The sequence below is a fragment of the Neofelis nebulosa genome, chromosome 1 (genome assembly GCF_028018385.1).
Source record: "Neofelis nebulosa isolate mNeoNeb1 chromosome 1, mNeoNeb1.pri, whole genome shotgun sequence".
In the NCBI taxonomy this organism is placed as follows: domain Eukaryota; kingdom Metazoa; phylum Chordata; class Mammalia; order Carnivora; family Felidae; genus Neofelis; species Neofelis nebulosa.
Window position 1 is genome coordinate 159,000,432 of NC_080782.1, and position 26,617 is coordinate 159,027,048.

At 49.8% G+C, this 26,617-nt stretch overlaps 1 protein-coding gene and 1 long non-coding RNA gene across 3 annotated transcripts in view; both read left to right on the forward strand.

Annotated features, from left to right (window-relative positions):
* The window catches only part of LOC131518876 (serine/threonine-protein kinase MARK2-like), a 50,565-nt gene that overhangs the window by 18,229 nt on the left and 5,719 nt on the right, over positions 1-26,617 (forward strand). The gene's annotated exons all lie outside the window — the stretch shown is intronic.
* Positions 13,010-26,617, forward strand: part of LOC131518900 (uncharacterized) — a 67,341-nt gene continuing 53,733 nt past the window's right edge. For both annotated transcript variants that reach the window (XR_009265333.1, XR_009265334.1), the window contains exon 1: positions 13,010-14,025. This is a non-coding gene — a long non-coding RNA (uncharacterized LOC131518900). The remainder of the gene's footprint in view (positions 14,026-26,617) is intronic.

Here is a 26,617-nt window from a genome sequence, read left to right on the forward strand (position 1 = left end):
CCTTTATGTGATACGTAATGGCGTATTTATATTTGCAAATATCTTCTCCGATTCTGTTGGTTGCCTTTAAGTCTTGCCGATTGTTTCCTTCGCTGTGCAGAATTTTCCTTTTGATGAGGCCCCAGTAGTTCATTTTTGCTTTTTGTTTCCTTGCCTCCGGAGACGTGCTGAGTACGAAGTTGCTGTGGCCAAGATCAAAGAGATTTTTGCCTGCTTGCTCCTGGAGGATTTTGATGGCTTCCTGTCTTAAGTTTAGGTCTTTCATCCATTTTGAGTTTAATTTTGTGTATGGTGTAAGAAAGTGGGCCAGGTTCATTTTTCTGCATGTCGCTGTCCAGTTTTCCCAGCACCAATTGCTGAAGGGACCGTCTTTATTCCATTGGGTATTCTTTCCTGCTTTGTCAAAGATTAGTTGGCCATACATTTGTGGCTCCATTTCTGGGTTCTCTATTGTGTTCCGTTGATCTGAGGGTCTGTTTTTGTGCCAGTACCATACTGTCTTGATGATTACAGCTTTGTAATAAAGTTTGAAGTCTGGGATTGTGATGCCTCCCGCTTTGGTTTTCTTTTTCAAGATTGCTTTGGCTCTTCGGGGTCTTTTGTGGTTCCATACAAATTTTAAGATTCTTTGTCCTAGCTCTAGGAAGAATGCTGGTGTTATTTTGATAGGGAATGCATTGACTATGTAGATTGCTTTGGATAGCATTGACATTTTAGCAATATTTGTTCTTCCTATCCAGGACTATGGAATATTTTTCCATTTCTTTGTGTCTTCTTCAAATTCTTTCATAAGCTTTCTATAGTTTTCAGTGTATAGATTTTTCACCTCTTTGGTTAGATTTATCCCTAGGTGTTTCATGGTTTTTGGTGCAGTTGTAAATGGGATCGATTCCTTGATTTCTCTTTCTGTTGCTTCATTGTTGGTGTATAGGAATGCAACTGATTTCTGTGCATTCATTTTATATCCTGTGACTTTGCTGAACTCATGGGTCAGTTCTAGCAGTTTTTTGTTGGAATCTTTTGGGTTTTCCATATGGAGTATCATGTCATCTGCAAGGAGTGAAAGTTTGACCTCCTCCTGGCTGATTTGGATACCTTTTATTTCTTTGTGTGGTCTGATTGCTGAGGCTAAGACTCTGAATACTATGTTGAATAAAAATGGTGAGAGTGGACATCCCTGCCCTGTTCCTGACCTTAGGGGGAAAGCTCTCAGTTTTTCCCCATTGAGGATGATATTAGCATTGGGTCTTTCATATATGGCTTTTATGATCTCAAGGTGATCCTTCTATCCCTACTCTCTTGATGGTTTTTATCAAGAAAGGATGCTGTCAAATGCTTTCTCTGCATCTATTGAGAGGATCATGTGGTTCTTGTCCTTTCTTTTATTGAGGTGATGAATCCTATCTATTGTTTGCAGATATTGAACCAGCCCTGCATCCCCGGTATAAATGCCACCTGGTCGTGGTGAATAATTTTTTTAATGTATTGTTGGGTCCTGTTGGCTAATACCTTGTTGAGGACTTTTGCATCCATGTTCAGCAGGGAAATTGGTCTATAGTTCTCCTTTTTAGTGGGGTCTCTATCTGGTTTTGGAATCCAGGTAATGCTGGCCTCATAGAAAGGAAGTTTTCCTTCCACTCCTCTATTTTTTTGGAACAGCTTCAAGAGAATAAGTGTTAACTCTTCCTTAAATGTTTGGTAGAATTCCTCTGGAAAGCCATCTGGCCCTGGACTCTTGTTTTGGGGGAGATTTTTGATTACTATTTAGATTTCTTTACTGGTTATGGGTCTGTTCAAATTTTCCATTTCTTCCTGTTTCAGATTTGGTATTTATATGTTTCTGGGAATTTGTCCGTTTCTTCGAGAGTGCCCATTTTATTGGTGTATAATTGTTCATAATAATCTCTTATTGTTTTTATTTCTGCTGTGTTGGTTGTGATCTCTCCTGTTTCATTCCTGATTTTATTTATTTGCGTCCTTTCCTTTTTCTTTTTGGTCAAACTGGCTAGTGGTTTATCAATTGTGTTAATGCTTTCAAAGAACCAGCTTCTGGTTTCATTGATCTGTTCTACTGGGTTTTTGTTTTGTTTTGTTTTGTTTTTTGGTTTCCATGGCATTGATTTCTGCTCTAATCTTTATTATTTCCTGTCTTCTGCTGGTGTTGGGTTTTCCTTGCTGTCCTTTTTCCAGCTCTTCAAGGTGTAAGGTTAGGTTGTGTATCTGATACCTTTCCTCCTTCTGTCAGAAGGCCTGGATTGCTATATCCTTCCCTCTTATGACCGCCTTTGCAGTGTCCCAGAGGTTTTGGGCTGTGGTGTTATTTTCATTGGCTTCCATGTACTTTTAAATTTCCTCTTCAGCTTCTTGGTTGGCCCATTCATTCTTTAGTAGGATGTTCTTTAGTCTCCAAGTATTTGTTATCTTTCCACATTTTTTTCTTGTGATTGATTTTGAGTTTCCCAGCATTGTGGTCTGAAACTATCCATGATATGATCTCGATCTTTTTGTGTTTGTTGAGGGTTTATTTGTGTTCCAGTACATGATCTCTTCTGGAGCAAATTCTGAGCGCACTGGAGAAGAATGTATATTCCGTTGCTTTAGGATTTAAATTTTTTTAACGTTTCTTTATTTTTGAGACAGAGAGAGGCAGAGCATGAATGGGGGAGGATTAGAGAGAGAGGGAGACACAGAATCTGAAGCAGGCTCCAGGCTCTGAGCTGTCAGCACAGAGCCCGACGTGGGGCTCGAACTCTCGGACCACGAGATCATGACCTGAGCCGAAGTCGGACGCATAACTGACTGAGCCACCCAGGCACCCCGTGTTGCTTTAGGATTTAATTTTCTGAAGATATCTGTTAAGTCCATCTGGTCCAGTGTGTCATTCAAAGCCATTGTTTACTTCTTGGTTTTCTGTTTAGATGATCTGTCCATTGTTGTAAGTGGGGTGTTGAAGTCCCCTACTATGATGGTATTATTATCAATGAGTTTCTTTCTGTTTGTGATTAATTGACTTATATATTTGGGTCCTCCTACATTTGGAGCATAAATCTTTACAACTGTTAGGTCTTCTTGGTGGATAGACCCTTCATTATGATATAATGCTCTTCTTCATCTCTTGTTACAGTCTTTATTTTAAAGTCTAGATGGTCTGATATACGTATGGCTACTCTGGCTTTCTTTTGTCAGCCATTAGCATGATAGATGGTACTCCATCCCCTTACTGTGAATCTGAAGATATCTTTAGTTCTAAAGTGGATCTCTTGTAAACAGCATATACATGGATCTTGTCTTCTTATCCATTCTGTTACCCTATGTCTTTTGGTTGGAGCATTTAGTCCATTGACATTTAGAGTGAGTACTGAAAGATATAAATTTATTGCCATTATGTTTCTTGTGGAGTTGGAGTTTCTGGTGGTGTTCTCTTGTCCTTTCTAGTCTTTGTTGCTTTTGGTCTCTCTCTCTCTCTCTTTTTTTTTTTCCATCCTTTCCCCCCTCAAGAGAGTCCCCCTTAAACTTCCTTGCAGGACTGGTTTAGCAGTCACAAACTCCTTTAATTTTTGTTTGTCTAAGAAACTTTTAATCTTTCCTTCTATTTTGAATGGCAGCCTTGCTGGATAAAGAATTTGGGGCTGCATATTTTTCCAATTCAGCACATTGAATATATTCTGCCACTCCTTTCTGACCTGCCAAGTTTCTGGTGATAGGTCTGCTGAAAACCTGACCTGTCTTCCCTTGTAGGTTAAGGACTTGTTTCCCTTGCTGCTTTCATGATTCTTTCCTCGCCTGAGTATTTTGTGAATTTGACTATGAGATGCCTTGTTGATGGTCAGTTTTTGTTGAATCTAATGGGAGTCCTCTGTACCTCCTGGATTTTGATGTCTGTGTCTTTCTCCAGATTAGGACACTTTTCTTCTGTGATTTGCTCACTTAAACCTTCTACCCCTTTCTCTCTCTCTTCATCTCCTGAGACCCCTATGATTCTGATGTTGTTCCTTTTTAATGAGTCACTGATTTCTCTAATTCTTAAATCGTGCTCTTTTGCCTTGGTCTCCCTCTATTTTTCTGCTTCATTATTCTCCATAAGTTTGTCCTCTGTATCCCTGAATCACTTCTCTGCCTCATCCATCCTTGCCACCATGGCACCTTTCAAGATTGCAGCTCAGTATAGCATTTTTCATTTCATCCTGACTAGATTTAACTTCTGTTATCTGTGCAGAAAGGGGTTCTAATCTCTTTTCGACTCCAGGTAGTATTCTTATTATCGTGATTCTAAATTCTGATTCAGACATCTTGATTGGGTCTGTGTCGGTTAAAGTCCCTGGCTGTCGTTTCTTCCTGCTCTTTCTTTTGGGGTGAATAACTTCGTCTTGTCATTTTCAAGGAAGAAGAGGAATTAATCATGTAAAAAATATAAAATTAAAAATTAAACACACACACACACACAAATCAAATAAATGATGCTAGATCCTAGGTGTGTTTTGTTCTGTTTCTTGAAATGAGATTGATAGATTGGAGGGAAAAAAAGGGGGGGGGGGAAACATTGGAAAATTTGAAAAAAATGAATATAGAATGAAAAAAATATAGAATAAAATAAAATGATGGAAGTAAAATAGAATTTGAAAATTTACAAAAAAGTAAAAAGTATAGTAGAAAGAAAAATTAAAGAAAAATATTTTTAATAAAAATTGAAAATAAAAAAATTTTTTCTCTTCCTGTAGTCAAGAAAAAGAAAAGAAACAAAAAAAGAAAAAGAAAATGGAATAGATGGACCAGCAAACAGCCTGAAATATGGTTGAAATTACATCCTTTTTCCCTAGAAGTCAAACTATGAAGCACTTTATAGTCCATAAACTAAGCAAGCAGAGACTTGTGGTGTTCCTGAAGAGCGAGGTTGGCCCAGTTGGGCGGGGCTTAGTGTAACGGCTCCATTCTCCACTAGATGGCGCTGCTTAGCTTACTGGGGTGGATTGTTGTGGCGCTTGTAGGTATGTATGCTCATGAGCGGGAGGGGTGAAAATGGCAACTCCCGGCTACCCAGTCTCTAGTATGGGAACTCTGCTCTCCCCAACCAGCAGTCGCACACCTGTCCTTTGTCTCCGGCTTCCATTCACTGCCTGCTTTTACACTGTCTGTGACCAAGCCGTCAGGTTGCCAGGCGGCACCTCCCTCCTGAGTTTTATCTCAGATGCAGCGGTGTTTCCCAACCCCTCACTTCTGAGGGTCTGTGGCTTTGACCCGCTGAGACTTTCCTCAGGAGAGTCTCACTGAGCAATGGCCAGGTGCCAACCGCACCCAGGAACGTTCACAGGACCGTGCTGCTGCTGATGCGCAGAGACTGCGACCGGGTGCCAGCCCGCCCCAGAAAAAGTTCACGCAATCATATAGCGGCAGCATTTCAGGGATTATGCAAAATCACGACACAATTCTGGCACCAGGCTTCACCCTTGACAACCTTGTTCCAGCACCGGCGAATATGGTTGTTCTCCAGGGTCTGATGGTACCTCTTTGCCTCTGTGGGGGCCGCACCGCCTCTACCAGATGTCCTCCCAGCAGGGGAACCGCCTCTCCCCTGTGGCTCGAAGACCCTCTGGACTTCACTCTCCTCCTGGGGATTTGCCCTTCCCACCAGAGCACTGCCAGGTATTGAGCTGCGGACTTCCAGGCTCTGTGTTCCACCTGTTTATAGCATCTTAATGGAATTTAAGCCCTCTCCTTTCTCCTTTCTCCCTTTTTAGTTCAGTCACTGTGGCTGTTTCCACTTTTTCACTTTCTCTCCAAATGCTTTTGGGGGGGGGAGTGCTTTTCCCATACCTCACCCCCCCACCCGCGTCTCCATCCTCTCTCTACATGCAAAAACAGCTCCCTGCCCTCCGCGGCTTCTCTCTCCCCCAGTTCGCCTCTCCGTGTCGTGTACCTGCTGAGTTCTGTGGTTCAGGTTGTGCATGTTGTTGTGTTAATACTCAAATCAGTTTTCTAGGTGTGCAGGATGGTTTGGAGTTGATCTGGCTGTATTTCATGGATGCAAGATGCAAAAACAACTTGCACGCTCTCCCTCCCTGTTGGCTCCTCCCCAGCTAGACCTTCTCATGTCAGATCACACAGCCACCACTAAAATCGCCACACCTGGGTTTCCATCTGAACTCTCCCAATGTTGAATGTGAAAATTAATTCTTTCAAAGTCTGGATTTGGCCCCTGCGGCCTAGTTCCTGGCCCTTGGTTAAAGTCGCTTGACTAGAGATGGGCTGAGGGCGAGGAGCCCCGAGACAGGGTCCAGATTCAGGATATGCGCAGCCCCTGTGCCCCCACCTGGTGGCCTCCTTGTGGAAATGCAGGGGCACCCCTTCACCACCACCACCACCCCAAAATCAGCCTCCTGGGCAGGGTGCGGTGGCCTGCAGGCCGCTAGGTCTCCGCCTCACTCGCAGAGCCGCCTCACTGCCTGGAGCTGGCTTCGGATTCCGTGTCTCCCTCTCTCTCTGGCCCTTCCCTCGCTCACGCTCTGTCTCTCTCTCTCTCTCTCTCTCTCTCTCTCAAAACTAAATAAAAAAACGTTAATTAGAAAAATTTTTTTAAAAAGTAGTTGCTGATTTCAGCACCATGGGGACAGGAGGACTTGGCGACTCACCCGGAGACAGAGCCAGGATTCAAACCCAGCCTGGCACCCAGGAGACGTCCCTGTCCTTCCCCCCTTTTATGACTGCCTGGTTGTTGGGCAGGGATGGCTCCCGGGGCTGATAGCTGGTACCTCTCCGAGGGACACTGGCATGTGTCATGATGGCTCCTGGGGAAGTAGAGAGTGTGGGCCTGGGCATCAGGTCTGCATCAGACCCCAGCTCTGCCCCTACCTGCTGTGTGACCTGGAAACTGCCCTGACCTCTCTGTGCCCGGCTTTCCCAACCTGACTCGTAGGGTTGCTGTGCTTGGCACGCAGTCGGCTCTCCATCGAAGGACAGAAGCCAGTGCTTCCAAAGGGACCTTCTCTTATGAGCTGAAAGGTGACACACGTGGGCCATGTGTCACCCAGAGCTGCTCCTTGACAGGCGGGGCTAGCGTGACCCAACAGGTCCTCTTGCCCACACACCCCTCCCACCTGAGGCCTTTCCCTTGTCACTGACAGTGATGAAGAGCAGATCACAGTGCCCCAGGAAGTCTGAACTGAGTTTGTGTGACCTGGGCAAATCCCCCGTCTCCCACGACTGGGTTTCCTGGTAGTTTGAATAAGGGACAGAGCGCCACTCACTCGGGTCTTAGCTGCAAGGCCCCCAGGGGCACGATTTACTAATTGCCCCACTGCTTGGGGGCCGGGAGGTATGGATTCCAGGGCACATGAGCCTCTGCCCGGGGACTTTAGGGGACTCCAGGGGACTCATGCCCAGCCAGCCTCCTAGAACAGGGTTAGCGATCCAAGGCCAAGTGCAACTTGTTGGGAAAACAGCCCTGCCCACTGCTTAAAATGCGACTGTGACACATGGCGGGTCCCAGGTGCCTGAACCCCCATCACCCAGAAAGCAGAGCTGGAGAGTGCAGACTACCTATGGCTAAGGTTTGTTTTGCACCAGAACAGCAGAGCTGAGGAGTTGTGGCAGACACAAAGGCAGAGTAAAATGGTTTATGGAGAAAGCATTCCGACCCTCCCTGGAAGACAGGGATCATGACAATAATGATAGCGTGTCTGGGAGCACACTCAGCCCCAACCAGCTTCCGAGCTAACCCGGTGTTACCTCGCTTAATCCCCCCCCACCCCACCCTAAGAGGGAGGTCTTTCAAGAGTCCCAGTTTACAGAGAAGAAAACTGAGGCTCGTTTTCCTTTTGATGACTAAGTGATGGAGCCAGCTTTGAATGCCAGTGTTCCTATTTCAAAGCCGTGTCTCGCCACCTGGTTTGGAGAAGGGGCGGGTCCAGGCGGCTGGGACACTCCATCTTTCACACATACAGCCCCCCTCTGGGGCCTGCCGTCCCGGAGGCAGCTGGACGAATCCACTTAATCGATTTCCTCTAAACCCACTCAATCCCTGGCGGCAGCTGTCCTGGCGGCCTGACACTTTGCTGGCTGAGGTTTTCTGGGTGAATCCTTGGTGCCCACCCACCCGCCCTGCTTGGTCAGACAGGCCCCTCCCAGCCTTATGATTCTAAACCCTCAGCTCAACGTTTTACAGAACTGCATGAAAAGAGGCCTGCTGGCCTGTGTGCGAGGGGGAGTTTATTGGGGTGGCCTCTTAACACTAAAGTCAATGCAGGAAGGGATCGAAATTGATGTGCATAATGGGACTCAACTTGAAGCCCAGAAGCTGTGGCCCCAGAAGAAATCAAAGCTGAGGCTGAGGGCTACAAGAGAGCAGGATTGGGGCTTGACTAGTGGGTTCTCAATGTGCCATTTAATTAAAAAAAAAAAATCAGCCCCCTGGATGATACCAGCTTGCCCTTTAAGGCCAGAATTGGCTGACCTGGCAACCCAGACACCTGTCCATCCCAGGATGTGATTTCCTGGAACAGAGGGCCTTCATTAGGGCTGCTGCCCTCTCAGACACGGGCTGGACTGTGAGGGCCTCCCCCGCGGTGCACCTGCCCACCTGGGCACCCCCGGACCGTGTGGTCCCTGCAAGAGCAGGGCATTCTTCACACTCGGCTCGGAGGGCCCCAGGGCATAACGGATGGATGACACGTTTATGGGGTGACATGTGTGCCCCTCTGCATGGGTGAGCATGGCACAGAGCAGAGCCCTCCTCCCTCCCCTCCCCATGTCCTCTCCCTTCCCATCCTCTGCACCCCCCTGGTGGAGCGCTGGAGTGAGCAGGAGTTCTGAGCCCCCCTTGGGTTTGTTTAGCCAATAAGCAAACTTCCTGAAGTCCTGAAGTCATACATAGCATGGTGGACGGGGAAAGGCAGAGGCTCTGGGGTCACACCCTACCCCACACCTCACAGCAAACCCCCACTCACTTCCAGCCTCTGCTGTCTTTTCTGGAGAGTGGGACACAGTCAGCCCCACCCTCGAGCTGGGGGCATCCTGTGTACATGACAACACTGGGCACAGAGTCATTTCAGGGCCCCTGGAGCCTCCGGCTGGAAGCCAGGCTGAGGGCAGGTAGGACCGGTGGGGGCCACAGGGTCGCGGATGTGACACAGTAGCTGTCTAAAGGACCAGGCTGAGGGTGTGTGTTCTAATATCCAGAAACAGGTAGCTGCCACTACCAAATGTATGAGTTAAGGTCATGTTTGCTCTCTCTTGTCAATTATAATCATCCGTTTGAATAGAGGCCACCAGAGTTTATTAGCGACATTATTGGCTGTCACAGAATGGCTCTACTCCGTTCCTAAAGTGCCCGTACAAAACTGCGATTTCCGCTCTGCTCCCGCACTCACTCTCATGCTCAGCGTCTCCTAGGAGCTCCCCATAGCCTAAGGCCTGCCCCACTCCAGGCCTAAACTGGAAAATGAGGGCCTGCCCACCTTTCCCACCTGTGCTGTGTTCCCACGGTAACGAACCAGCAGTAATCCCGAGCACCCAAACTGTCCCCACACCTCTGCACCTCTGTGCCATTCCTTCGGCTCTCCATTCCCTGTGCTTTGAGCCCTCGGCTCCCTTATCCACTTGTCCCTTAGAGCTGGATGGTGTCAGATGCTCACATAGTAGCCTTTGTCCAGCCCGCCCTGCCTTCTTCCTGTGGATGCTCCACTTGGAGGAATCAGGGTTGGTCCAAGCCAGTCACGGCAACCACTTTTCCTGCAGCTGGTGACTGGCTGGGGAAGGGGCTCGGGACCCAGTTCTGGCCAATGAGGTATTAGAGGAAGTCTTTGGGGGCTTCTGTGAGAGATTCTCCTTCCTGAGTAGAGGTGGGCAGGGTTCAAGAAGGTGCCCCCTTGCTTCCGACTTGAGTGCTAACTATGCAGATGTGATGGCCGGAGTGGAGGCAGCCACATGGCAACCGTGAACCAGTGACACCAATATTCTGTTAACAGTAGAACGGAGAGGCAGGTGGCACCTGGGTCACTGATGACATTGTGAGCCACCAGACCACCTCTGGACCTCCTATCTCTCACATCGTCATTAAACATTCAATGTTAGATGCCTTCAGAGTTTAAGCCACTCTTGGTAGGGTTTTCTGTCACTTCAGCCAAACACATCCAACTGATACAGCCTTCTAGTGTCGGTTAAAATTTCTCTGTTCTTAACTAGTTCCCCAGGAGACTTGGATCTCTGCCCCTGTCCCTGTACTCTACACCCATGAGCTACGGTGCTCTGTCTGTCTGGTTGGCCCATTCATGTTTGGTCTGTGAACACCTCTGGGACAAGCCTCTGCCTTTTCCTCTCTGGCCAACCTGAGCCTGCATGCAGTGGGCCTTCGGGTCACCCCAGGGACCTCACCACATCCTCTCCTCCCCCATCATGGCCAGAGCCTCAAGCCATCATGAAGCCTTCCAGTTCACTTTGGCCCAAGCACTGCTTCCGGACCCCGAGGGCTTCGACAGCCTCTTCAGTGTAAAGCGTGAGGTCTTTTTTTTTTTTTTTAATTATTTTTTAACGTTTATTTATTTTTCAGACAGAGAGAGACACAGCATGAACGGGGGAGGGGCAGAGAGAGAGGGAAACACAGAATAGGAAGCAGGCTCCAGGCTCTGAGCCATCAGCCCAGAGCCCGACGCGGGGCTCGAACCCGCGGACCTCGAGATCGTGACCTGAGCCGAAGTCGGACGCTTAACCGACTGAGCCACCCAGGCGCCCCACGTGAGGTCTTTTCTAAATAGAGCTTTCCAGCTGTCAGCTCTTGCCTAGTGTGTCCCTTCAAGTGCTAAGCTGTTGATTTCTTGTCATCTTGGCCTCTCCTGTGGCAGGCACGGGAGGCCACCGTGCACAGAAAGGAGTGCACGAGTGAGACATGGAAAGTGCAGTGATGGATACATCCCATTCCAAACCGAGTGAGACTCTTGGCATGTTCTGGAAAAGACCTCGGGTGTGCAAGTCGGGCGTCAGGTTCCCCAAGGCTCCAAGGAAAGTGATGTCCCCAGGCATGGTGTTCGAGAGGTGAAGGCTCTTGGCTTCCCTTGTAGCAGCTCCCAATGCCGGCTGTGAATGGGGGACTGCCCTGTGGTCACATGAGCAGGACTCTGCCAAGGAAAGCAAGGGAAAGAGAGGGATTCTAGTCCTCGGGGAACTGGGAAGTTGTGTTAGTGCTGGGGAAAGAAGGTTCCTGCCTGCCTTCAGTGCACATTGCTTTTTTGAGTCTTGTAACAGGCACATGACAGTTACCAAGTCTCAGGCACCCACAGAATGCCAGGTGTGGGGCCGGGTGCCCTGACACATGGACAGGCCGTACCATGAGGCTTCTCAGGCTGCACACAGCAGAATCCGGGTGTGCAATCTGGGCTCCACACTTCCGAGCTATAGCCCTGTCACCTCCTTTCTCTGAGCCTCCGCCACGTCCTCTAAAATGGGGTCATCAGTTGCTACCTTAACAGGGTCGGTCCTATGAAGATTAATTTGGGTAATGTGACTGGCCCAGCCTATAGCAGGCCGCCAACAGATACGGTTTGAATCCATTTGGCTCTCCAGGTTATACTGTGGAGTTTTGCACTGTTATCTCAAAGTCCCCCTTGAACCTAGCCTAAATCCATACTGTCACAATTCCAGGATGTTCCATTTAGACAACTTCAAGGAGCAATTGGAGTTGTTGTTGTTGTTGTTGTTGTTGTTGTTGTTGTTGTTTTTTGATAGCCACTGAGTGACAGAAAAACCAAAGAGGCCTAAACAAGCAATCAAACGAGGCAGGAGAGAATGATTTATGTACCTAAGAAGGCTAAGGGCAGACAGTTTTAGGCAAGGCCGTACCTGGGTGCTTGATGACATCAGTAGCAATCATCTTTCCCGACCTCTTGGCCTTGCTTACTTTCCTCTGTGCTGGTGTCATTCTCAGCTGGGCTTTTCTGTTAGGAAAGCAAGATGGCCCCCAACAGTCACCTTCAGCCTCCCAACAGAAAAAGAACCCCTCATTCCCTATGATTCCAGCCCTAAGGTCTGGACCCACTGGGACCTGACTGGCACGTACCCAGTGCTGAGCCAATCACTGTGGCCAGGGAGGATGGCCAGATTGAGGTCGTGTGACCACCCTCCCTAAGGAAAAACTCCTGAGCCGTTCAACTTGATTTCCAGGGTGGGAGTGAACCTGAGAGAACAGAGGTTAGTGTCCAGTTGCTGCCCTCCTCTGTGCTTAATATCCTGGGTTGCAACTGCTCTTATCCTCTTCCCGCCACCCCACTGTCTTCGTGGCAGCACTTCTTCCCTTCCCCCACTGCTTTCTTCTGTACCATTTCACCCATACCAAAAAGGAACACGACTTCCTGTTTGAATTCAGGATCCAGGGCCCACGCCCAGCTTCAAGATTTGTTTTTTTGCGCCCCGGTATAATCGTTTATTCAGTCAACCAGTGTCCACTGAGTACCTACTATGTGCTCCCGTAAGTTTTCAGGGTCTAATTATTCTGGGTGTCTGGGGGCAAATCCCAGGAGCCTTCCAAGGAAATGAGTTTTGTCTGAGCAAGCATCTAGAGGCTAGCTTCCAGTCCCTCGGTGCCACCCACTGTGTGGCCCCGAGGGAAGTCTTTCCCCTCTCTGGACTTGTGCTTTCTTATCTGCAAAATGAGGCACTAGGAAAGTTGAAATCCTGGAGCCCTCTCAGCTCTGACATCCTGTGTGGCTGGGTCTTAGAACAAGCCTCTCCAGCTGAGTCAGCCTGTAAGCACCATGGACAGTGACCACAACACTCCCTCTGCTGCCACAGGGAGCATCTTGTTTGCTGTCCCCGTGGGTGCCCTGAACTGAGTCCACAACCATACAGTTCTGTGTCTGAACCTTCCTCTTCTTGGCTATTGAGAACACCCAGGGCAGAGGAGACCCCGCGGCTTTCTCTGTGCCTCTGTGGACCCCAAGGCTCTAAATTCCTGTAAGGTGGCCTAATGGTGCTGCTACAGAAATTCTCTTTTGAGGTGTTTGTGAATCCCAAGGCCTCCCACCACTGAAAGTCAAGTCTGGAACTCTGAAAAGAAAGCATAGGGAGGGAGGCCACATGGAAGAGACGAGAGGATTCTATAGAGGTTGCTATATGTCCATGGAGCCCATCCTTCCTCTGCCTCCCTGTCCCTCCCTTCTTCTTCTCTCACCCACTCCCCTTTCTCTGTTATAGCCGAAATTGGTCATAGCCCCGTGGGAGAAGAAAGATGCCTGATGTGTCAGTAGGGAGGCGAGGGATCCTTTTGAGGCATGCCCAGTGGGAGGACTTTCTTTTTCTTCCGCTTGGGTCTAGTTTCTCTTCACTCTTTGAACACTTGGAGACATGAATTAATTCCCCTGGTCATTGTGTCACTCATTTGTCAGCTCACTCGGCTGCTCACCACATCCATGTCTTCCCATCTTGATTTAGCTCAGCCTTTTTTTTTTTTTTCAAGCAAGAAGGGAGATTTCTTAGGAGAACATAGAGAGCCCATGGACAAGTAGAGAATAGAGTAGCTGGTCCTCCCCAAAGATGGGAGCCAGCAACTGTTTAAGACATGAGAAGCCAAGCCTGCTGTACCTTTTTGCCATTCTGGGGTCACACATTCACTCACCTCTGCTCTTCTTTGTACATCACTAGACCCTTCCATCTTTTAAATCTCTTGGCTTCTCTCCATTTCCACTGCCATGACCCTAGTGTAAAGGACTTTTCTTTTTTTTTATTGCCTGGGGAAACTGAGGCAGCCTCCTGAATTTTCTCCCGAATCCCACCCTTGCCCATTTCCAGTCTGTGTCTCTCACTACAGCCAGAGGGATTTTTAGAAATGAACAGTTTATTCAACAGATTTCACTGATCCTAGGAAAGACGTCAAAATCATAAGCACGGTGTGGAACTGGATTACCACTCCCCCATATTCGGTGCCCTGTATCGAAGTGCCCTGCTCGGTTGGAGGATTATACAGCACGGCCCATGTTATCCTCAGGCATGGCAGAGGGGCTGCTGAACAGTGAAAACAGATGTGAGCACACGCGTTAAGAACCAGTGAGTACTTTACCACTTTTCTTTTCCTTTTTCCACGACAATGGCAATATTCCACATAGAGACAGACTGCTCTGTCAACCTGAGTCCAGAGGGGAGAGGAGACGAAGGAGAGCCACATGTGCATATAGTCTGAGACATAAAGAAACTTTATTGTAGGCCACTGAGATATAGAGAATTGTGTGTTATGCAGCATAACCCATCCTAACCTAGCCGATACGCATAATCCATAACTATTGCCCATCGCCCCATTGCTTTGCTGAGGCACCACTGGCCTTTTGGTCCTTACTCAAGTTGCTCCCTCCCTCCTTACAACATTTGTCTGTGACTCTTTCTCTCCTGGGAAAGTTCTTCACTCCCATTGTTGGGCAGTTGACAGTTACTCACCAACGAGGTCTTGGCTTCACTGTGAAATACTCAGGAAAGGATTGCCTGGTCTCTGTTCAGAATACCTAGAATTTACCTTCTTTGTCATTAGAGCTCTTTCACTACACTCTAAGTTTGAGGAAAACAGAGCCCAGGGATTTAGATCATGCTTCTTTGAGGCCCTACTCCACCCCCCACCAATGTGCCCGGGCCCATGCTGAGGGGCTGGAGGTAACGGGGGTACATCAGCCCTGCGCCCTGCTCCCACAACCTGCCCGGTGATGGGGGAGATAGGTGTGCAAGCAGCAGCATTTGAACCCATTATGATCGTTCTAGCAGGAAATTAGTGTAAAGAGGCCAGCAAGAAGGCAAGGAAGAGGGGGAGTCAGAGATGGCTTTGAGGAGGATTTGGAGGTGTCCAGGTGGGGGGAGCTTCCTGGGAGAGTGGGCGTTGGGGGGATCTGATGGAGGGATTGTAGGGCAAGAAGTGGTGCCCTGAGTTTCCAGGACTTGAAAGAGGATGAACCCAGGAGAAGTGGGAACCAAAAGTAAATATCTGGCGTCTGTGTGTATTCTTGGGAACACAAGTGAGCATTCCTGTTGGAGTGCCTTTGCAAGCTCATGGTGTTTGCTTCTTGGGGTCGAGGGATGGTGATAAAGATGACAGTGGGTTCCAAGCCCTTTCACACCGTGGATATCAGTGACAGGCTCTGATCCGAGGGTGTGGTGGGCGTGTGTGGGCAGCTGTGTTCCCGGACACAGCAGCGGGAGAGACATCTTTGTCTCCACTCTGCTCATTGGACACGTCTGGATGCCTTAAATGCCTGACTTTGTCTTCTAAGAAAACCCACCACGGTTCTTTCTAGTGAATCAAGGCTTCCTGTGTCCACAGCCCAGTAGTCATTTAAAACGTGTATCAGGTGAACAAAATGAAAGAGACACGAATCGCCGAAGCATCACGTCCCTGGGTATGATGTCTCTCCACATGATCTTGTTATTACAAGAATCCGCAGGGACACGGATGAAACCAGATTCTCCATGATTAGGGGCTGTGGTCACTCAGCAGGCCCCTGCTCTGGGGAAATGAGGTGTTTCCTGGGGTTTGAGGGCCCTAATGGGACATGACAGAAAAGCTTCTTAGCCTCCCAGAAGGTTGGAGGGTGGGCAGTGATGCTGGAGAAGTCACCCCCCTCTGTGGCCCTTGAGTTTCTCACTGTTGGAATAGGGAGGGAGGTACCAATCCCCGACTGCCAACCTCACTGGCTGTGCGGCTTAGGCAGTAGGTGGACAGTTCTCGGAGAAGCCCATTGATTCCAAGGAATTGTGGCTGTTTGATGGTATTATTTTCATGCGGGTTGTGAGGTGGACCCTGCTGGGCTCTCCATACTGGAGGGGACAGACACCCACAGAAACTGGACCAGACCCAGCACACAAGCTCTCCTCGGAAAAGCTGACCTCTGTGTGGTGGTTGTCTAGAGGAAGGGACGTCAGCGCTCACTGGGGGGGTGGGGGTGGGAGGTAGATGGAATAGCACAACCAAGGAGGAGTCTTGTGAGCTGGGACCATAAGGGGAGGAAGAGGGGACAGGCGGGGGCAGGGGGGGCAGGTATGGAGGGGAGCACAGGAGCAAAGGCCTGCAGGCCCAGGCAGGCCTAGGCGGTGGTGAAAGGAATGCCATCCTCCTGCCTCAGAGAGCTGGTTGAATCTGGCACAACGGGGCCGCTTCCACGACTCTCTGGGCTCGAGGGTGATGCTGAGCTCCTGCCCGGCCCTCTGCCCGTCTTGCCGTTTTCAGGTCCAGCAGAGCTCACCCGCAGAGCATAGACATGAGCCTGCCCACCCGACGGATGGGAGCACGGGCTCTGGTCAGATGATGTGGGGGCAGGGTCCCCCCCCCCCGCCGCGGCGGACCGGAGGCCACAGGCGTGGGCAGTGTAGAAGCTGAGGCTGCACACTGCCAGGATCCAGCTAGGGTCAGTTCCAAAGCCAGTCGGCTCCTCCCTAGGGCCCCTGCCTCTCAGACTAGCTAGTGCCTGCTGGTGAGGCTTCAGAACCTTCCAGGCCACAGCTGGAGGGACTCTCTCCAGATCAGCACGTAGGTATCACTTAGTGTGCCCTCTCAGACTGGCACCCCTGACAGCCTGCAGGGCCCAGCTGCGGAGCCCAACGCTGCGTGTCTGTGTTCCATGTGAAACAGTGCTGCAATCCATGAGTAGTGTCCGCAGCGGGTGAGGAAGGGGAGACCTGGGTTATGCACGCCAGCCATTTGCCACTCCTGGTACACCCCCTTATTTTGCATATGGAGAAACTGAGGCCCAGAGGGAAGAATGCCCTCGTCCAATTGCCTGTCCTTTCACTTCCCGCTCTGGCCTCTCGACGGAACTCTTGGTATCCCCCGTGACACCACGTGAAAACAGTCAACTATGTGTGTGACAAGGAAATCATACTGGATGTGTCTGGACCCACACCATGTTTCTCTTCTTGCTTTTCTCCTTTGCCTCTGTTCTGTTTTAATACTTCGTGTGTTTCGTGCATTATGAAGGATGGTGGGACAATGAACATCCGTGGGCCCGCAGCTCAACTCCAGAACTAGAACATTCCCAGTCACTTCCATCTTCTCCTTGCCTGGAGGTCACCCCTCTCTGCAATTTGGTGTTTGTTTGTTTGCCATTCTCTTGCTCACAGGCCGACTGAATAAGCCTAAACATTAGATTGCTTCTTTGTTCTCAAGCTCTAAAAACTTGCTCTCTGTATGTAGATCTCTAAAATTTGCATTTTTGTACTCAACATTTCCCTGTCTCTACGCTTGAGCTGTGCTGCTGTGTAGCTGGAGTTTGCTGTCACCAGTGTGGAAAGAAATTGTGTGACTGTGCTACAATTTCTTTTTGCACTGCTCTGTCAATGAGTATCTGGGTCATTTCCTTTCTCCCCCTCCTCTTGCTAACAGTGCTGCGACGAACTCTTCTTGGGTGTGCCTTGTGTGACTCCTGGGAGTGGATTTGCAGGATTCTAAGCTATGGGACTGGTCAACCTAACAAGAAAAGGCCAAAGTGGTTTTCAGTGTGGCCAGACCAGGTTTCACGCTCATCAACCGTGGGTGCCAGCTGATCTACATCCTCTCAGACCCTCGGTGCTGTCAGATGTCACATGTCTTCCTCACTGTGAGCCTGATGGATGTGAAATCTCTCACGGGGACCTTACCTTGCACTTCCCTGCATCCTCGTGACATCGGGCAGCTTTTCCCGTGTTCATCTGTGCACTCCGTTTCCTCCTCTACGACATGCCTGCTGTGGTCTTTTTGCTCATTGCCTCTCTTCTTCCTGTGGATTTGTAGGACTTCTTTATGTATTCTGGATACTGATCCTTTGCTAGTTGTACATATGCCAGAGGTCTTCTGCTTTTAGTGATTTGTCTTTTCACCCGTCATTTGGTGAAAGGAAATTTACACTTTACTGCAGTCAAACCTATCGATTTTTTTTTATGCTTACCGAGCTTTTAACACCTTGTTAAAGAAATTGTTCCCAACCCCAAGTTTGGAAAGATATTCCCCCAAAATATCCCCCTCTTCAACTTCTCTCTTTCAAATATAGATTTTTAATGTGTCTGGAATTGGTTACGATGTCCCAGCACCGTTTACTAACTGGGCGGCCTTTCTCCAGTCACATGTCAAGAAGCCTTTTTAAAACTCCTAAGTATTGAGCTCTTCAGATCTCTGATCATTTGTAGCACACCTGCAGTCATTCATGCCTGCTGTCCGCGTGTTCTCCCCTCTCCCTCTTTTTACCATTGCGATCCCTGGTACGTGCAGGTGCCCCAGGAGGCCCTGTGCAGCCATCTATGGATTTTTTTTTCTATGTTTCTTTCTTTATCGTTTTTTGAGAAGGAGAGAGAGAGTGGGGAAGGGGCAAGGACAGAGAAAATCCTAAGCAGGCTCCATGCTGTCGGCGCAGAGCCCGATGTGGGGCTCGGTCCCCTGACTGTGAGATCGTGACCTGGGCTGACGGCAAGAGTCAGACGCTTAACCGACGGACCCAGGCGCCCCATCCATGGATGTTTTTGTGAGGATGAGGAAACAGGAGCACAGAGGAAGGTTGAGTTTGTAATGGCCACACAACGACCGTGTTGGGTGACCCCAACGTGGAGTCTGTCTCCGATTCTCTGAAGGCGGGTTCTGTGTTCCTTCCTCTTGGTGTCTGGCTGTGCACAGTAGGGCTGGTGGGTTGGGACCCAGGACCCTGGGGTGGAGAGATCAGACATGACAGCCTGCCTTTCCATTTCCGTCTCATGGGCTCCCCTGAGCTGGTGTGAAAGCCATTTGGGCACATTGTTCCTGGGGGCCTGAAAACCTCCTGCCACCTCTGCTTCTCACTCCTGCCTCATCCCTCCTGCTGTCCTTTTGATGATGAAGCAGCTGAGCTTTAACTCCTGCCTCTCACTCCCCACCGGCTCCTTGCCCAGTAAGGGGAGGGAGAGCCCTGGGAGCAGTACCCCAGCACCCTCAAACCTGGAACAGAGTCGAATCCTTGCCGGGAAGGCTCCACCCTTGGTCTGAGTGATGCAGAGTCATGGCCTCTGATGATGTGGATGACAACTCACTTCTGCAGCATTTGTGATGTGCCAGGGCCCGGCCTGAGCATTCCGTGGGGTCCTCAACACCCTGTGAGGAGACACTGTTTTTACACTCATCTTATAGATGTGGAAGCTGAGGCTCAGAGCCCTTATGAGGCTTGCCTGGGGTCACTCAGCAGGTCAGTGATGGAGTGAGCTGCGATTTGATCCCAGGCGGTCTGGTTCCAGACTCCACACTCTTTACCATGAGACTGCATGGTCCCTTTGGACCCCAACCAGGCCCTAGCTCTCCCTCCTGGTGACTGGTCCAGGACTCTGGGATGGGTCTGCCATGGGACCCCTCACGGAGTGCAGAAGAGCTTTGTCCCTGAACCTGCCTGCCACCCCCGAGGAAAAAAGAAACATTAGCCACGTTTGACTAGAGTCAGCTTTCGTTTACTGTAGTTTCCCTTGCCTGAGATCCACTGTACCCAAAATCAATATTATTAGCATTAAAAAAGAGAAACAAGCCAACTAGGATGTAGCAACCCCGAATGCGCTGTGGTTTCGGTGCCATCACAGCACACGAGAAAAATCTTCATCACCTTCTCATGCATACCAGAGACAAGGGAGGGAAGAATGGCGGCGGTGCGGGGGCGGGGGGGGGGGAGGGGAGCCGTCTTCAGGAGGCCTCCAGGAGTGCCTCCCTGGGGCTCATAGTGAGTTAAGCCAGCCAGGCCTGCTAGTGTGCCAGCTCGTCCTGCCAACCTGGCATCAGCACCATTGCCCCGGGCTGGGCCGGGCAGTCTCCCTTGGGGAGAGAGCTTGAAGCTTTTGCAGTTTGTAGAGGTCTGTTGAATTTAGAAATCCGAGCATCCCAGAGTCATAAATTACCTTGAACTAGTTTGCTAACCCTTGTGACTCGGTACAGCGCCTTTTCAGAAGCGGCCAGTTATGTAACGGACTGAGTGAGGCATGGCCCGGTCCCCTCACTGAGGCAGTGTGTGCCAGGCCTGGCGTGGGTGGTAGCCACCCAGGACCACGGGGACAATGCAGGGAGGTGCCGCAGGTCTGAGCACGGCATTTCTGTGGAAATGCACTCCCAGAAGGGAGAAGGGTCTGTGAGTCCACGAAGTGGGCTTCTCACTCCCAGCACGTGGTCGTGAGATCTGTACCACATGGAAGAGGCAGAGCGCACCGTGTAGTTGAGCATCTCCTGTTACATCCCTGCTAGAGGATCAGCTCCTGCTTGCACCTTTCCGGGGATGGGGGCTCATCACTGCCTGAGACATTTCACACTGACAGGAAGTTAGCTTCCCGCAAATTCCAGCTCCATCATCTGGGTACATGTTCTGAATCCATGCTTGCAACAGCCTGGACAGAGTGGGAGGCCGTTGCAAGGCTGCTGGCCAGCTAGGACGGCTCCTCCAGCCTTTCCTCCATTGCCACAGCCCTCTGGTCACAACAGGTGCTAAAGGGCCCATCTGGTTAGACATTCCTAGTGTTACCCCTGCACTGCAAGTTCATTGGCCACGGCAATGTTGACATCAAGAGAAACACGTGTCATTTTCTTATCTCTCAAAAGAGCTCCAACCCCCTCCCCGTTTTTGTATTCAGAGAGCAGAGGGGTGACCCACACTTTCTGGGGTCATGGGGAGGAGATTCAGGTGTGAAGGGAGCATCTGCTTGTAATGTGGGATCCAGTTCCAGGATCCCCTGGCGTTCCCTGAAATTTGCTGGAGAAACAAAACCCATTTGATGTTCAAACCCAGGCTTCCAACAGAATGGGACAGCTGAAACACCCCAAAAATGGACAAACCACATGAAACAGGTTTTGAAGGCCGCAGCCTTTCTGGCAGTCTGAGCCTCCCCGAGCAGCAGGGAACGGGTTTTGCCGGGAGACGCCCGTTTGCGATGGCGCGCGCGCTACTTTTCCCCCGGGCGAGACAGGTGCAAAGTCAGATGTATTCATTTTCCACAAATGAAACGACTCGGTTTTGACCATGTTGCAGACCTAGGACTTGGCTCCCTTGTTGCCGGGGGGTGTGTATCTGGTTTTCACTCCATTCCGAAGGAGCCTGTGGAGGCTCCCAACTTTGAACCTTCTAATGATAATGATTTACTGGTTTCAGGGGGTTCGGGGTGGGGGTGGTGGGGGGAGGTGGGACAAGAAGAGTGATGCAGAGTTTGGAGTCTGAAGGAATGATTAGCTGCGTGGAGGGCCCGGGGCCAGTGCTGATGCCGTAGTTAAGGCACAAGGACTTTCCGCAGCACCAAAGCATCACTTTTGCTTCTCATCAACCCCTTGAAATGAACTCAGTCATGTTCACTGATAGGAATCAGTACCACGTAATGAGTGTCCGCCATGGGTCGGGGCCTCACCGCACCTGTACAACCAACCCCACCCGTTCAAGAGGGTTATGGTGCACCCCAGTGTTTGAGCTCTGGGAGACTGGGGTAGAGAAATGCTGAACAGCTTCCCTAGATAACACGGCTTTCAAATGCAGATCTGAGACTTCCCACCCAAAGCCTTTCCAGGTCCTGTCCTTGGTGCCTGTGGAAGGTACAGATTTCCAGGCCCTGTCCTTGACGTGTCTGACTCGGTAGGGTCGGGGGGCGGGACCCGAGACTCTGAATTTTGCCCCCTTCCCGCGTGATTCCAGCAGGCAACCTGGACACCCAGCCTCTGTCCAAGCAGGCCAGCGTCCAGTATTTGGCTGTGCCCAGCTCACCAGTGTGAGCTCAGAAACACCGAACCAAGCAGTTCCTGAAGGTCCCCCCACACCCCACCCCTGGCAGAAGAATCCTAAAACCCTGACTGGCATTTTCCAAAGGTCCCAGCAAGCTTCTCGGGACCCTGAGCAGCCAGCCAGTGAAACCTGAGGACTGCTTGTTTGGGGAGTGTGGGGGCTGCTTCTGAAGAAGGTGGGCTTGATTACAAGTGTTGTCTTAATTGGCACGAGGACGTGGAAGGGAAAGCAATGAGTCCAAATTAATCCGTTTTCCTGTGAACATCTCCCACCACTCCGTGCCAAGGCGAGGCAGCCTTTGTAATTAACTGACTGGGCCTTTTCTCCCCCCAAACCCAAAATGGGAGCGTGCAATTTATTTTGTGTGCGAGGTGGTATGAAAATTGCCAAGGTTGGCAGATGAGGCTGGGATGTTGGTGGAGCTGGGTAAATAGGGCTGAGCTGTCTGTCACCTCCAGGTCAGAATGGGGAGCTGGCTCCAAAGCAGGGACAGGGGCTGGGGCCACGGAGGTGCTGTGCCGAGGGCTGAACAGGTGGTCTTGGGAGGAGAACAGAAACTTCTTAGCACTGTGGATAGGAGTAGAGGCACTACAGTTCTGAAATCAAAGCCTTCTCCTCGTCCTACCCTGTGTCACCACGCACCAGACACTTAACTCTCCAAGCGTCAGAGTCCACGTGGGTTCAGCGGTCTTTACTGAGTGCCTGCCGTGTGTAGTGAACCCAAGTTCATCTGCCTGATGTGCATAAAGACCATCACTGAGACATGGAGTATGAAGCAAAGCAAGAGTTTATTCCAGAGGCAGGAGGGCGAGCCTCACATCCACCTCCCTAGAGGAGGAGAGTCAGGGGTACTTAGTGGCAAAGGAAAAAGGTCAGGGTACAAAGTTGCGGCTGCTAACCCTTTGGTTACCCTTTTCAGTCCCCAGGGTCTTTTGATCCGTCCTCATTCTTGTGGGTATTGGGACCACGACCCGGCCGCGGCCGTTACTTCCTGCTGAGGTGGGGTGAAGACTGGGGTTAGACAAGTGGAAACTTTGGGGTGGAAAGGAATGTTCTGCATTACCAGGATTTTTGTACTTTGGTCAATAGTTCCTGGACCATGTTGTGTCTAGGGTTTTAGGGGTACTAGAGAACAACAGGTAGTATGTTGTACTCATGGCTTGATTCCCTTGGACCAGTTACCCCGAGTCGGAGGTTCAGGTCCGGCAGAGGCTCACTGGTCTGAGCCGGGTCCCTTTCGACCTCCTCCCTGCTGACAGGGTGTAGGGAACCTGTGGATTCTTGTCATTCAAGTGTGAATCCACGGCTCAATTCCCTGTAGTTTTGGAGGAGTGAGGGGTCAACAGCACCTCGCAGGGTCTGACCTGTCCAGTGAGGCTGGAGCTGGTCCTCTGGGCTCCCGCTCTTCAGGTCTTTACTGACATCTTTAGTCACACCTTTGGATGTCACTAAGGGATTCAGGCAGCGTGAAGACACATCTGAGAGGTACATCAGCCTGCCGGAAGCAAACTCAGGCACTGGATGTACCTGATAGTATCCAAATCGCTGGTGGCAGCCCCGCCAGCAACTCCTAGGTCACGAAAAGGACATAGAAAGTCTTCCATATAACATTCCACAGGGGCTTAAACCAAGCCCTCTTCTAGGGACCACTCTTTCCCAAAGCAGGGCAGATGGCACGGGTTGTTCCCAAGTGAAGTGGGTTTCTTGGCAGAGCTTTGCCAAAGTTCATTTTTTTCCCTTTTTCCACTCTCTCGATGTCTCCAGGAAGCGTGTGATTTCCACTGAATGCCCAAGGCCTTGGACGCTGTGGTTGTCACTCCATTGTCACTCTGAATTATTAGCGGCAGTCCAAACCTAGAAATGGTCTCGCTTAAAAGCATTTTGACAACTCCTGAGGCCTTCTCTGAACAGCAGGGAGGAACCTCAACCCCGTTGATAAAGGTGTCTGCAGATACAAGCAAACCCCGAGAATTTCCCGTTGTTCTTTGCATTCCGGGAAAGGCTGCCTGCCGGTCTTCCCCAGGTTTGGGGCCTCTCAGTTGTATACCCTTGAGAACTTGTGGGCACCCAGTCTTAGGATTGTTTTTAGCACAAGCGTTGCCTTTTGTAGCATTTCGCTGAAATCGGAGCCCACAGTATACTTCTGGATCCACTGGAGAGTGGCATCTTTCCCATAACGGGTGCTTCGAGGAATGTGGCTAATTATTTCTTTCATCAGATGCTCTAGGGTAAGGATTCATTCTATTTCCAGCCAGTATCAATGCCAGCACGGTGTCCAAACCCCCACTCCTTACTTAACTCCTCTTTGGTCCTCCAAGGGACGTTGGGGTTGATATGTAGTTAAGTCTATCTTTGGCACTAAAGCTCTTCCAGAGGGTCTTGGAGTCTTTGACGGGCTGCCAGCATGGTTCCCTTGGGCAGTCAGTCCACTTTGTGGCATCTTCCGCAGCAGACGATAGCTGATGGGTCACCACTGCACCCAGCTCTTCCTTGTCTTTGACCCGTGAAACTGTCCCCATCCGTGAACACGTCCACGTCTGGATGATCCGATGGCAGCTTGTCCAGTCGGGAAGGCTGCGATCAGCTTGTTCAGCTATCCGTGTGTCTCTGGTGATCTTTCTGAGTGGCCCTTAGATCACCGGGCCACTTTTCTGTCACGTGTACCTCGGGTGGTCTGGCTTCGGTTTGCGGGGCTTCAGGGAAAAGCAGTTTTCGTTCTCAGTGCTTCCAGTCAACACAGTGGGAGAAAACTGGAAACCTTAGTTTGGAGAGTCAGGGTCAGACATTCAAGGAAACCAGAAGAATTCAGGACCCAGCCCAGGTGTATAGACAACCAACGAACTCTCAAAGACGGTTCATCGGAACTATGATCTTACATTTTCACAGGTGTGTTACTGTAACAATCTCTCTCTCTCTGAAACCACCCTCATCTCCACCAAAGATCGCCAAATTAGGACACATTTGTTTGTAAAATTGTCCAGTTGAAGCTGGGCCTGTTTACACAAGCGCCATCACAACGGTGATTGGTCACATAAGTGTTTGGTTTTTTCAATCTGCTTCGCTGGAACTTTTCGTAAGGAATGTCAGATTGAACTTTTAACAGCCTTGTCAGGCTCAAGAAGCCAAGCCAAATACTGGCCACCAGCCTTTGCCTGCCATACCTATAGATGTGGGTGGCTCCCTCTCTTCTCGAGATCCCCCAAATACCCTGAGGTTCCTGCACCTGCCAGGAAGTGACAACCTTCCTTATTCACCTGGTAGGGCTGCTGGAAACTTTGTACGCAAGGTACGAGGCAAGTTTTCCAAGGGGCTTCATTGGCTCGGCAAAGTCAACCTTAATTAGTTCCTTAAAGCTCTCTGATTGTAGCTGAGTCTAGGCATATCTCCCTCAACTATGACACTCCAGTCAAAGCCTTGGCAACATGACCAATGTTTCCAGTGGCGTCCTGTTGCAAGGAGAACGGATTCGTATCGAACTTCTGCAAATAAATACACTGCCGTGAAAATACGAGAATACTCCCTGAGAGTTTTGAATTCTGGTGGTACCAGGTAGGGAGAAAGGGATAAATGTTTCCTATCTGTTTATGAGGAACTTATTTACCAAACGTCTACCAAATGTCATAGGCAGACTTAAATTTAGAAGAGCAAACATTAGAGGACCAGCAATGTTTACACAAGTGTCTGTTTGAAAGCAGTTTCCCCATTAGTTCTGGGAATTCTTACTAAGCTTAGCTTTATGATCCTGAAGGGATCAGAGAGCTGTATTTGTCAATGCAGTGCAGCTGGCAAGGAGATTCTGTGACACACGATACTTCAGTAGTTCGTATTACAAGCGATGACGCTATACCAGGACATATCAAAACCTTAGGAATCTTATAAAATCTCTAGGACACTTAGAGCAATCACCCATACAACAAAGCCTAAGAAGGTTCCTCATCGCTTATTTGATGATGCCTCCCATGTCCTTTGACACACCAGGGAATAAGCCTAATTCGTCAAAAAGACTTCCATTCACAAGCTGGGTTTTTGGAAGTTGGGGAAATACCAGAAGGTTTCAAAACACGTGCCTAAATAGGATTACAGATCGTTACAAAACGGGATACTTATATAGCCAGGATGGCAAGAAGAGATTCTCAAGGTAAATGCAGACAGCAAGGTAAATGGAGCTGTGAGCAAACCTTAGCTCTCTTAACACGGAGCAGATTCAACTTCCTTAAGTAAGCAAAGACCTAACAAAGACAAGACATAGAAACTTTGTTTTTCTAGGCAGATTAAAGGTAAAGAAAAACCTCTGTTGATAATTTTGACCCATCATCTAAGAAGCCTCTGTCACATTAACAGCGAGAAAACCCAAATTCCAGTCTTATACCGCAGTACTTTGGATACTAAAACTCATTCGTTGCAACAAGATGAATTTTTAAAAAGATATGCAGTCCCTTCTTCTCTTCCTCCGTGTCACCTCCCACGTTGATACATACTTATTTGGACAAGGACATCCAGGGCACTGCATTGGTCTGAGTTCTTGTGACGGGTGTTGGGATGTGCTGACCAGAATCTCTGGCAGGAACCAAGGTCTCCCAGCCATAGCAATGCTGCCTACAGCCTTCGACGCTCAGACATCATCAGGGATCACCGTGACTGTACACAGCGACCTTGCCAAGGGCATTGCCCGCTGCCCAGGTGGTCACGTCCAAAGACGCTAACGAAGAGCCAGCCCCTTTCTCCTAAGTTTGGATGCTTCCGAAGGGCAGTCCAACTTTCGAGACTGCTCAGAGAGTCGGCTAAGGCTTCCGTTGAAGTGTCACTGCTCAACTTCTGCCTGACATCGTTCTCTGCCTCCCCCTTCTCTTCCCCAGGGGTCGATCGCTGCCCTCATAAACTTGTTTCTTACATGCGAAACTCCAGAATCTCGGTCCCGACCATGCACAGCA